Source organism: Talpa occidentalis, unplaced genomic scaffold, assembly GCF_014898055.3.
Source record: "Talpa occidentalis isolate TD23 unplaced genomic scaffold, MPIMG_talOcc4v2.1 talOcc4.2, whole genome shotgun sequence".
NCBI classification, from domain to species: domain Eukaryota; kingdom Metazoa; phylum Chordata; class Mammalia; order Eulipotyphla; family Talpidae; genus Talpa; species Talpa occidentalis.
The window spans coordinates 49,594,885-49,605,264 of record NW_023602073.1 but is presented as its reverse complement, the minus strand read 5'-3'; positions in this window follow the sequence as shown (position 1 = coordinate 49,605,264).

Sequence of the window (10,380 nt, the reverse complement as noted above, 5' to 3'; positions counted from 1 at the left end):
CATTGTGTTTGTGTTCTTCTCTGTCTGCGGGGATGGTTTTGTTTCCACCACACATGAAAATGTGGAAAGTTGTCACTAGTGCTTGATCCTCTCAGTGTGTGTCCATGTCCCTACACTGCATGTCTCTCTCCCCCTAGAACCCTCTCCACCCACTCCTGAGTGGGCAGGGCCCTCTGCTGAGTGTCCTGAGTCTCCTCACTCAAGTCACAGTCACCACCACATGCAGCTCAGCCACGTTATGTCATTCTCTCTTTCTCTCTGCCTGTCTCTCTCCCCTTGTTTGACAAGCAGATTTATTCACAATCAGAGGAGAAAGCTCTGCCCACCAGCCCCCACGTCTCCTGGCTTCTGCAGGCCTTTGCTGCCCCAGGAGGCAGGAGCGTCGGGCCACATACAGGCCTGGACTGGTTGTAGCTCTAAGCCCCTTGGCTCAGAAGCAGCACGTCCAGGTCTGTTAGTTCTACACAAGCATGCGCAGTCCTGGGCATTTCATCTCCATAGAACCTGTTCAAGAAAACCTCGTTTCCAGGATGGGCCTGTGGCTGGTGACTTGAAAAGTGTAATTTGATGGTCCTATCTAGCCAAAGACCCTTCTATTAAGTTGGTGTCCAGCCTCTCACCCCTGAGTATTAAGCTTTTTGTCTTAAATCACGGGAAATTGGCAGCACAACAACTGTGTGTGTGTGTGTGTGTGCATGTGTTAAATGCAACTAAATGTTTCCAAATATTTTCCCCTGTGAACTCTGTGTCACTGTCTTGTAGAAAACTAAGCGTGGGCCCTGATGTGTCAGCATCTAGTGTCCCTCATGTGACATGTGTGTCTCTTGCAGATTGGCGGAAGGAGCAGTTCGGGGCCTGTGAGTGACTCTGTTTTCTCTGGGGCTGCTCAGCTTCTGGCCTTTCCTTCTGTTCTCTGTGTGCACAGACTCTGCACCCTTCATGGGGGTGGGGAGGGTGCAGCTGTGATGTCACAGCTGGTCTGGGGGTAACTGCTCATGGGTGCTGAAGGGGCTTCTTAGTCCTTGGGTTCCTGGTGGGTCCCCAGGGATCCTATGATGTATTTCACCCCCAATAATCTTGTGGCTCCTTCTCTTGCTTGGGGGCTGTGGACTGGGGTCACCAGGCTCTTATTTTAGGGAACATATCCCTCACCCCATAAAGCTGAGTATCTGGGGTGAGGAGGTGTGTGCCCTTGTTATGTCAGGCTGGCACATGGGTTTTCTGCAGGGCCTGTCACTCTGGATCCAGGTTCTCGCAGTCGTGGAATTGTCCTCTCTGATCCAGGTTCTTGCCATCGGGGAATTGTCCTCTCTCATGACAAGAAGAGTCTGACCTGTCATCACACTGAAATGGAAGGAGGATACAGTGCTTGTGGTCTTGAGGGCATCACATCAGGGCGCTGTTACTGGGAGGTAGAGGTCAGGAATGCAGACAGAACTGAGTGGGGGCTGGGGGTCTGGAGGAAAGATGAGAAAATGAGAAGCAATTTTCCGTCCCCCCTGGATGGGTTTTGGGTTTTTGCCCTGCTTGAAAGTAATTTCCAAGCCCTTACTGACCCTTCTACTCTACTATCCCTTAGGCAGTTTCCCCACAGGGTTGGGGTTTTCCTGGACTATGATCATGGGGACCTCTCCTTCTATAACATGACTGATGGCTCCCACATCTTCTCCTTTCCTTCTGAATCCTTCTCCGGGACCCTCTTTCCATACTTTTTCTGTTTTTCAGGAGACGTGTTCATGACCCTCTGCCCCCTGGAGGCTGGGCCCCAGAAGCCCTCTGTGCCCATGAACAATCCTCCTTCTCTGGGGGAGCCTGTGAGTCCCCCGGGGGAGGGGATCCCCTCAGTTTCTGGTGTGGATGGGGCTCCCCCAGGGCCTGAAGCCCCCCTCCTCCCCTGCACCCCTGATACCATGTCCCCATGAGGTCCCTGCCTGCCCAGCTCTACCCTGGGCTCTTCTTGGGGCTGCAGGTTTCCCTGTGGACAAACCTGTGAGTGAGTCCCGGAGGCTGGAGTCTTGTCCACCTGCTCTGGGTGCAGATTCCTGGGCCGTGGCTGTGCTGAGACATAACTTTGAACTTGTTTAAGTGTAGAATGAATTTTTCCATGGGAAATCATTTGTCATCTGGTAAAGAAAATGTTTACTAGGGATTTTTTGTTGTTAGGACAAGAAATGGGATGAGCTCTGGAATGATTCTCCTACGTAATTGGAGTTTACTTTATCCAGCTTGACTTTGGAGGAACCTGATGGAGGGTCCCCATATCTAATTTTAGGGGCCTGGACTATCTGACTAGAAAACTTTGGCTTCCAAAATATTTGGGGAAATGGTAGAGGATTTACATTTAGAGGAGCCTAATATTCTGTTATCTGCTTCCTACTCTGGAATGTATGAAATACACTTAATTTTATCAAAGCTGATGAATTTCTATGACCAGTGATAAACTTGTGTTGTGTTAATTTGGTGAACTCAGGAGAAGGATCTGGTTCCTCTTTTGTGTCAACACCATTTGGGAAGGAAAGAACAGCTCCCTGAATTAAGATGTCAATGAAGAAGAGACTCTCAGATTCGGGGTTACTTGGGGAGCTGGGACTTGAGCTCCAGTGACCTCTGTGCTGACTCATTCCTTCCACACCCTGTGGCAAAGGGTCATGGGAACCACAGCTGCCAGAGGAAGCAGGATCCTGAGCCCCAGACCTGTAGGGAGGAAGGTGTGATCCTCCCCCAGGGGACACTGGTTCTGGTGGGAGGAGAATACGGAGAAGGGGGAGTGGGGAGGAGTTAGACATCATGATGGTGTGTGACTGTAAAGATGCGGCAGGCTGCGCTACCCATGCTGTCTGTTGACAAGGTCCGGGTATTGGGGGAGACTCCCGAGAAGAGGGGCGTTCCTGTGCTCCCCAGAAGAGGGAAGTTGTACTTCCTGGAAGAGGGGAGTTCTTGCACTTCCCAAAAAAATCTGAACTAGGGAGTCTCCATGGCAACACCTGCTAATGCTCTCCTCTTTGTTCTTGGTTAATGCAAACTTAAGTTAGTTATAAATTGGCCTGTGAAAACCTAATTCCAGATGCAAGTGACAATTGGCTTATTGTTCTTACTATCATAAAAGAAGTAAATATTGTTAAAGATACAGTTAGGATAGAAATGTCCTGGCCCTGAGAACTAGGGAGAACAAGCTGCCCTGAACCAGCTGTGCTTGGAAACCATAGCCTAACCTGGGGGGTACGTATGTGGCAACAGTACATCTCCTGGTGTATGCGAAAGGTTAACAGTTCGCAGGTTGTGTGGAGGTTAGATACTTCTAGTTAAAAGTTAGATTTCTGTACAACTAAACAGTATGGATGAGTTACTTTAGATCACTTTGAAGTAATTAATAAATAGGCTAGATTAATTAAGTGCTAGGGAATCGGTTGATTTTAGTAATAAAGCATAACAATGGACTTTCATGTCCACCCCAAAATTAGGAAGGCTTGACAGGATGATTGGTTGTTACTGAACATTGTACTGTCTTAGACAATTGATTATGCTAGAAAATGAGTTGTACTAAGGAGAGTAATTGTCCCTGTTGATTTTCTTAATTAGATTAAAGAAGTGTCCTTTTGTAGTATGAGATCAAGAGGGTCTTTGTATATTCATGAGAAAATATGTAATGATTGTCTCTGTTCTGCTTTGATGCTTATGCTAATGTCATCCCACCACTTGCCTTAAGGTATAAATAAAGACCTGCTGAAACCCTCAGCAGGAGATACTTGCACAAAAGAAGGGTCTGTGTCTACCTCATTCCTACCCCACTCCACTTCCCCTCAGCCCTCCAAAAATTTCACCGACTCCATCCTCTCCTTTCTGAGATCCCTGACACGACTTCTAGCTGGAGCTGGTCTCCAGCATAAACAGATTGTAATAGTTTTAACAATTTCTCTTGTTGTGTGTATTGATTTGTATTTATTACCCATTGTCTTCATTTTTCATCTTCCTTTGTGCTTTTATACAAGTTGATGTAGTTTATGTTTATAACATAGTTTTGGGTAATAGGATAGATAAAGGTGTTTTGAGCAATTTTGAGAAATACCTAATATGGCATGTTAGATACAAAAATTGGGGATGTCTGTCCCCTCATTTTGGGGAAAGGTGAGCACTTCTTCACTTGTAAAGGAATCTTCTCTTGATGTTTGAAAATAAGCCGTGTATACATTGTGAGTGTGGAGCTGAGTAGTCGAATGTGTGGACTCTTCCATGACCCATTTACTGCCATGGCTGTGAGAACAGTCAGGTCAGGCTCGTGCTGAGGCCACAGATGGTGAAATTGACTGACTTGAACCTGTTTGGGGTAGGAAGAATGTGACCATGGGAGATCATTTTTCTTTTCATAAAGAAAATACTTCAAGGGTTTTCCATACTGTTTGGACAAGAAAGGGAATGAGCTAAGAATTTGTGCCCTAAATTAACTGGAGTTTTTCCAACGTGCGCTTATGCTGAGGAATCCAGATGCAGAAGAATACCTTATGTTTATGATGTATTTTTTGGGTAACAGATGAACAACTGAATTGTGATGTGACTGTACTTGAGAAATAAGAAATACAGATACAAAGATTGGCACTGTTTTGGTGATGTGTAAAGGGAGCTTTCTCTTGGTAGTAAAAAACATACAATTGTGTTGTATGGTTGTTCAAGTGTGTATGAATTGTGTGTGTGGAGCTGAGTAGTCACAGGTGTGGACTCCTTTTCCCGTTATCACTTCCTGGTTCACATCCCCCCTCGTGCCCTCCTATGTGACCTGGAGCTGGACCCCAGGAGCGTGTCCCTTGGCCCCCTGCACAGTGTCAGGATGATCTTGGAGGGGACACTCCAGTCCCAGCCGAGGACACACATCTCCTGGTCGTGCTGCTTTTCTTCTGGATCCTACGATGGGATGTTTGTCATATTCAAGATCTACCCTCAGCTACTATCCATGAAATTTTTCCTTCTATTGATCTGAAAAACTATTAAAAACTGATTAAAAATAAGTTGTGTGTCATGACTTTTGATCTAATGGGGCATTACAGAGATTTTGTAATTAGATTCAAACTTATGTAACTATTTAGAAAATATATGAGGTTTGACTTGGGTCTTTATAATTAATAAAGGATGTGTTTGCTGTGAAGTCACACGCTGTCTGTAAAGCAAAAAAGATAATTCCAAAGACTATAATTTTTTTTTTAAAGATTTATTTATTTATTTATACAAGCACTGGGTATAGTCAGAAGCATGGGAGGGTAAGAGAATTCACCAGAGCCAGAGCGGGGAGCAGAACAGGCAGACTTGACAAAGCACACTGTTGAGGGGAGCAGCGAGTGTGGCCGGAGAGGTCTGCATGCCATGTGGGACCCTCGCCAGGGGCAGGGGATTGACCCGGCACTGCAGAGGCAGCGGGCAGCTTCGCAGTCCAGAGCTCAACTACTGCGCCACTGGGAAGGCCCATATTTTATTTATTTTTTTTCAAAGAACCAACTTTTGGTTTTATTGATCTTTTGGAATATTTTTTTAATTTCCAATTCATTTATTTCTGCTTTGATTTTTATTATTTCCTTTCTTCTACTGGCTTTAGGTTTTTTTTTGATGTTCTTTTTCTAGCTTTTTGAGATGTGAGGTTAGGTTGTTTCTTTGAGTTCTTTCTTGTTTGTTCATGTGAGCCTGTATTGCTATATATTTTATTCCTTTACTGCTTTTGCTGTATCCCATACATTCTGTAAAGTGGTGTTCTCCTTGTTCAGCTCAAAGTATTTTTTAATTTCTTCTTTGATCTCCTCATTAGTCCAGTGGGCTTCCAGCAGTGTGGATTGCAATCTCCATGAAGTGGGAGGGTTCCTTGTTTTCTTTTCTTGATTTATTTCTAGCTTGATGCCTTTATGATTGGAGAAGATAGTTGGAATGATAGTTGGAAGATACTTGGAATGTTGATGTTTGTCTTGTGGTCCAGTATGTGGTCAATTCTGGAAAATGATCCATGCACACTTGAGAAGAATGTGTACTCGGATTTTTTTTTGGGTGCAGTGTCCTGTAGATGTCTGTTAAGTCCATGAGTTCAATGTCTTTATTTAGGGTTCTAGTGTCTTTGTTTATTTTTTGTCTTATGATTTGTCCATTGGTGAGAGTGGGGTGTTGAAGTCTCCCATTATATATCTTTTCTTTAATGTCTGTTTTCAGAGCTGATAATAATTGTCTTATATATTTTGTGCCACTACATTTGGTGAGGATCTGTTGATGAGTGTTACATCTTCCTGATGTATTGTCCCCTTGATCATAATGTAATGTCCTTCTATGTCTCTTTTTACCTTTTTTAATTTGAAGTCTATTTCATCTGATATAAGTATGGCTGTTTCTGCCTTCTTTTTTGGTCCATTTGTTCTCAGGATTGTCTTCCAACCTTTTACTTTCAGTCTATGTTTATCTTTTGTGATTAAATGTGTTTCCTGGAGACAGCAGAAGGCTGGATTTTGTTTTTCAATCCAGTCTGGTACTCTGTATCTTTTTATTGATGAGTTTAATCCATTTACATTTGGAGTTAATATTGATATGCTGGCATCTGTGTTTGCCATTTTGTTTGTCTTTTTTTGTGATTTTATTCCTTGCGTTATTCTGTTCTTCTTGTTCATTCCTCTGTTGGTTTTGGCTTTAGGACTTCTTGTAGAATATTTTGGAGTGGGGGTTTAGTTCTAATGAATTTCTGGAGTTTCTGTTTGTCTGAGAAGGTCCATATTTTTTCTTCATAGAGGAAGGAGAGCTATGCAGGGTAAAGTATTCTTGGTTGGCATTTGCTGTCTTGAAGTTTGCTGAATATGTTACTCCATTCTCTTCTTGCCCATAATGTTTCTTTGGAGTAGTCAGAAGTTAACCTGATTGGTTTTCCCTTATAAGTTATCTGTTTCTCCCCCCTTGCCAGTTTCATTATTTTTTCCATGTCTTGGACTCTTGCAAGCTTTGCTATTAGGTGTCTTGCTGTAGTTTTCTTTTCATTGTGGTAATTGGGAGTTCTTCTCACTGCTTATATGTCTATATTTGTCTCCTTTTTCATGCTTGGGAAGTTTTCTTCAGTTATCTCCTTGAATAATTCTCAGTTCCCCTGTCTCTGTCCTTGGACCTTCTGGAATGCCTGTAACTCTTACATTTCCTCTCTTCATGGAGTCTGATAATTGTCTAAGAGTCTCCTCATACTGCTTCATTTGCACTTCTCTCTCCTTTTCTCTTTTGGCTCTTTTTATTTCCGTATCTTCGATAGTACTGATCCATTCTTCCATTTCATCGATTCTGTTTTCATTGTTTTTCCCAGAGTTCTTTATCTCCTCTAGTAATCTTTAAATCTCCTGCATTTCTTTTCTTTCCTTTCTTAAGGTCTCAACTTCATTCTTCAGTCCAGTGATTATTTGTTGCAAATAATTTGTTTCCTTTTCATTTTCTTTCTGCTTTTTAATCATGATGTGCTTCAGGAGGCCTTGTTGCTCCAGCCAGATAGGATACTGACAAACAGCTAAGAGACAGGGCCTGACACCGTGGGGCTGAAGATCTGGCATCCCTTTGCTTTTTGTTCTTGGTCACAGAGAGAGAAAAATTTATCAGAAAGTATATTAGGCTGTAAATTATATGTATCAGCATACTGTAAGAAAATGGCACGGAAAATTGTCTGTTTAGAAATTAGTTGTTGGGCAGTTTGGCCGACTTGACAATGGGAGATGGTTTGTTGTGCATGCCTGACAAGCAATCCAGCACAACAATTGTAGTGGGTCCTTCTTTTGCCTTCTCTTGAAGTTTCTTGGGAAAGTTTTTAAATGAGGATATTTCAGTTAGGAGATTCTAAATAGAAAAAGTTCTTTCTGATAGCTGAGTAGCAGCCGGTCCCCAGCTGAAGGCCATGTGAATAAGAAAAGTCTTTTCTTGCTTAGGCTTTGGCTGATAGGGATGTACTGGCGGCTATCTACTGTCTTAGGTTATTATTTAGTTGAAACAATTAGTTTTAGTGTAAGGCTTAGTTTTTTATTAACCTTGAAGGTTGCCTTCTTGCTGAGAGCTCGTAGTGCCCAAAAGCCCATGGAAAAAGGGATTCACTGATTGTTTCTGTTTTGTTTCTATGCACATGATAATGTCATCTCATTGCTTGCAAAAAAAAATGTATAAATAAAGAAACTGCTGAGCCTTTGAGGAGAAGATACTAGCACCTCACCAAGTGTCGGTGTCTCCTCATTCTACCTCATCCCCTTCCCCTCAGCCCTTGAGTTTCAGCCCCTTACAAGTCACCGAGGCTGTCTCATCCTCACTGAGGCTGTCTCATCCTTTCAGGAACCCCTGACACGACATTTTGCCGGAGGCTGGTCCCCGGCAATGATGATCATTAATTCTCGATCTGATAGACCAAGAAGTTCTTCCATGTCATTGTTGAGCTTTGGTGACTGTATTTCTTTTTGTGGTGTGTCCTCCTGTGGGCTTGCTTGGTTATTTATATTTTTTCTTCTCCCTGTTGTTTGTTTTCTAATTAGTTCTATGGGTTGGGACGTTGTACCACTGGTGTTGGCGGGCATCTCTTTGGAGTGCTCCTTTAGGGGTGTCAGAAACTGTTTACCAGACTGAGACCGGCACTGGTAGGCCAAAACTCCACCAGGGTGTTGATGCTGTGTTGCTGGGCACCGTCCCTTACAGTTCCCTCCCTCTGTATTTACTCAGTTCCAACAGGGAATCAGCTAGTTGGTGATTTAGTTCTGGTCACAAGGTGGTGCCAGAGACAAGTAATTGCGGACCTGTGCTTTTCCCCTGTGGTTTTCTGAGAAACAGATGGTAGGTGGATGGGAGCACCTCAACACAGCGACTCTTATTCAAGCCGGGTGCTGTGTCTGCTCCTTGTTCACCCAGTGCTGTGCCTGCAGCTGTATGTATCCCGTGCCCTGAATTCTGCACTCTAGGTCTCAGTTCCAGGGCTATCAGATCCAAAACACTGGCTGTCACCCTGTGCAGTGCCCACTGCTATGGTGCGTCCCAAGCCCCAGATCCTGTGCCTGGCTCTCAGTTTCAGGATGGGGTCTTACTCCACACCTTATTCCCCTCCTTACCCCTGTTTGCGTGAGAGTGTTTTTCTGATCCCTGGTTTCCAATTATCAGGATGTTGGTGATTTTGTTCTGTTTGCTAGAGATGGCTCCAGAGATGTTTCCTGGTGTCCTTACAGAATTGTTTTTTTCCCCCATGGGTCCCAGGGGAACAGAGTGGGAGTGGCATGAAATATCAATGGTGTGGGGGTGTTGTGTCTGTGTTGTGTCCCACCAGTGTGGGAATCCCACACCCCGAATTTCGTGCCCCGGGTCTCAGTTCCGAAGCCCTCAGGTCCAGGATGCAGGCTGTAGCCCAGTTCAGTGTCCGCAGAAATGGTGCCTTTTGCACCCCGTCCCCATGTCCTGGTGCCTGGTTTCTTATTACCTAGTGAGGGACATTCACCTCAATGAGTGCTCCTGTGCATCTTCCCACAAGCCTAGGTTGCAGGCAAGGGGACCTGGGCAGCTCAGATCCGCGTATGCTTTTGGAGTGCGCAGCTTTTCCGCACAAGCTTACCAGCTGGCCTTGAGCTCTTTATAGGGAGGGAGTCCTTGTTGTCCTCTAATGGCACCAGAGCTGTTCGCTCACCTCTGTGGCGATTCCTGCCTAGTTCTCCACAGTCCCAGATCACAGGGTGCGGTGCCTGAAATAGTTCCTTTCTACTCAGTGTCCCACTTGAGCTGTAGTTTGTTCTTGTTGGTTGTTTTTCCTCTTCTCCATTGGTCAGAGTCCCAGGTGGGGGAGGGTAGCAGCTTTCCTCCCTTCTTGTCCTCTTTTATGGCAACTTTCTCCTTCGGGCATTTACCAGAGTTGCCTGTTTATCTTCCGCGTCACAGTTATTGCAAGGACCTGCCGCTTTCCTCCCTATTAACTTTTTTTTTTAAGGGAGGACTTACTCTCAGCGTTTCCCCACTGCCACGTTGGGGGCAGATCTGGGAAGTCAAGATTACTTATTTCAAGACAGATTTTTATACAGGAAACTTTGTATTAATTGTAGTAGAAAACTTTTATGCTAGTCATTTTAAAGTAAATGCATTAAAAATCCCCTGCTTTCAACATAAAAATGAGGAACTGAAATCCCAGCTTTCACACAGCTCAGCACCATCCCCTGCAGACCTGAGGAGCAGCCTGAGGAGAGGAGGAGACACCAGACCCCAGACAGGCCAGGGCAGACTGCCGCGAGCCTGCCACAGCAGCCTGGATGTCAGGGTTCCTTGAAGAATGGGATGGCATCTGCGAAGTGGTGAGGGAAGGGGGAAGGGGGAAGGGGGAAGTGTAACAGGGTGGTCCCCAGGAAAGGGGGAGGTTCCTTGCCCCACCCAAGAGAGGGT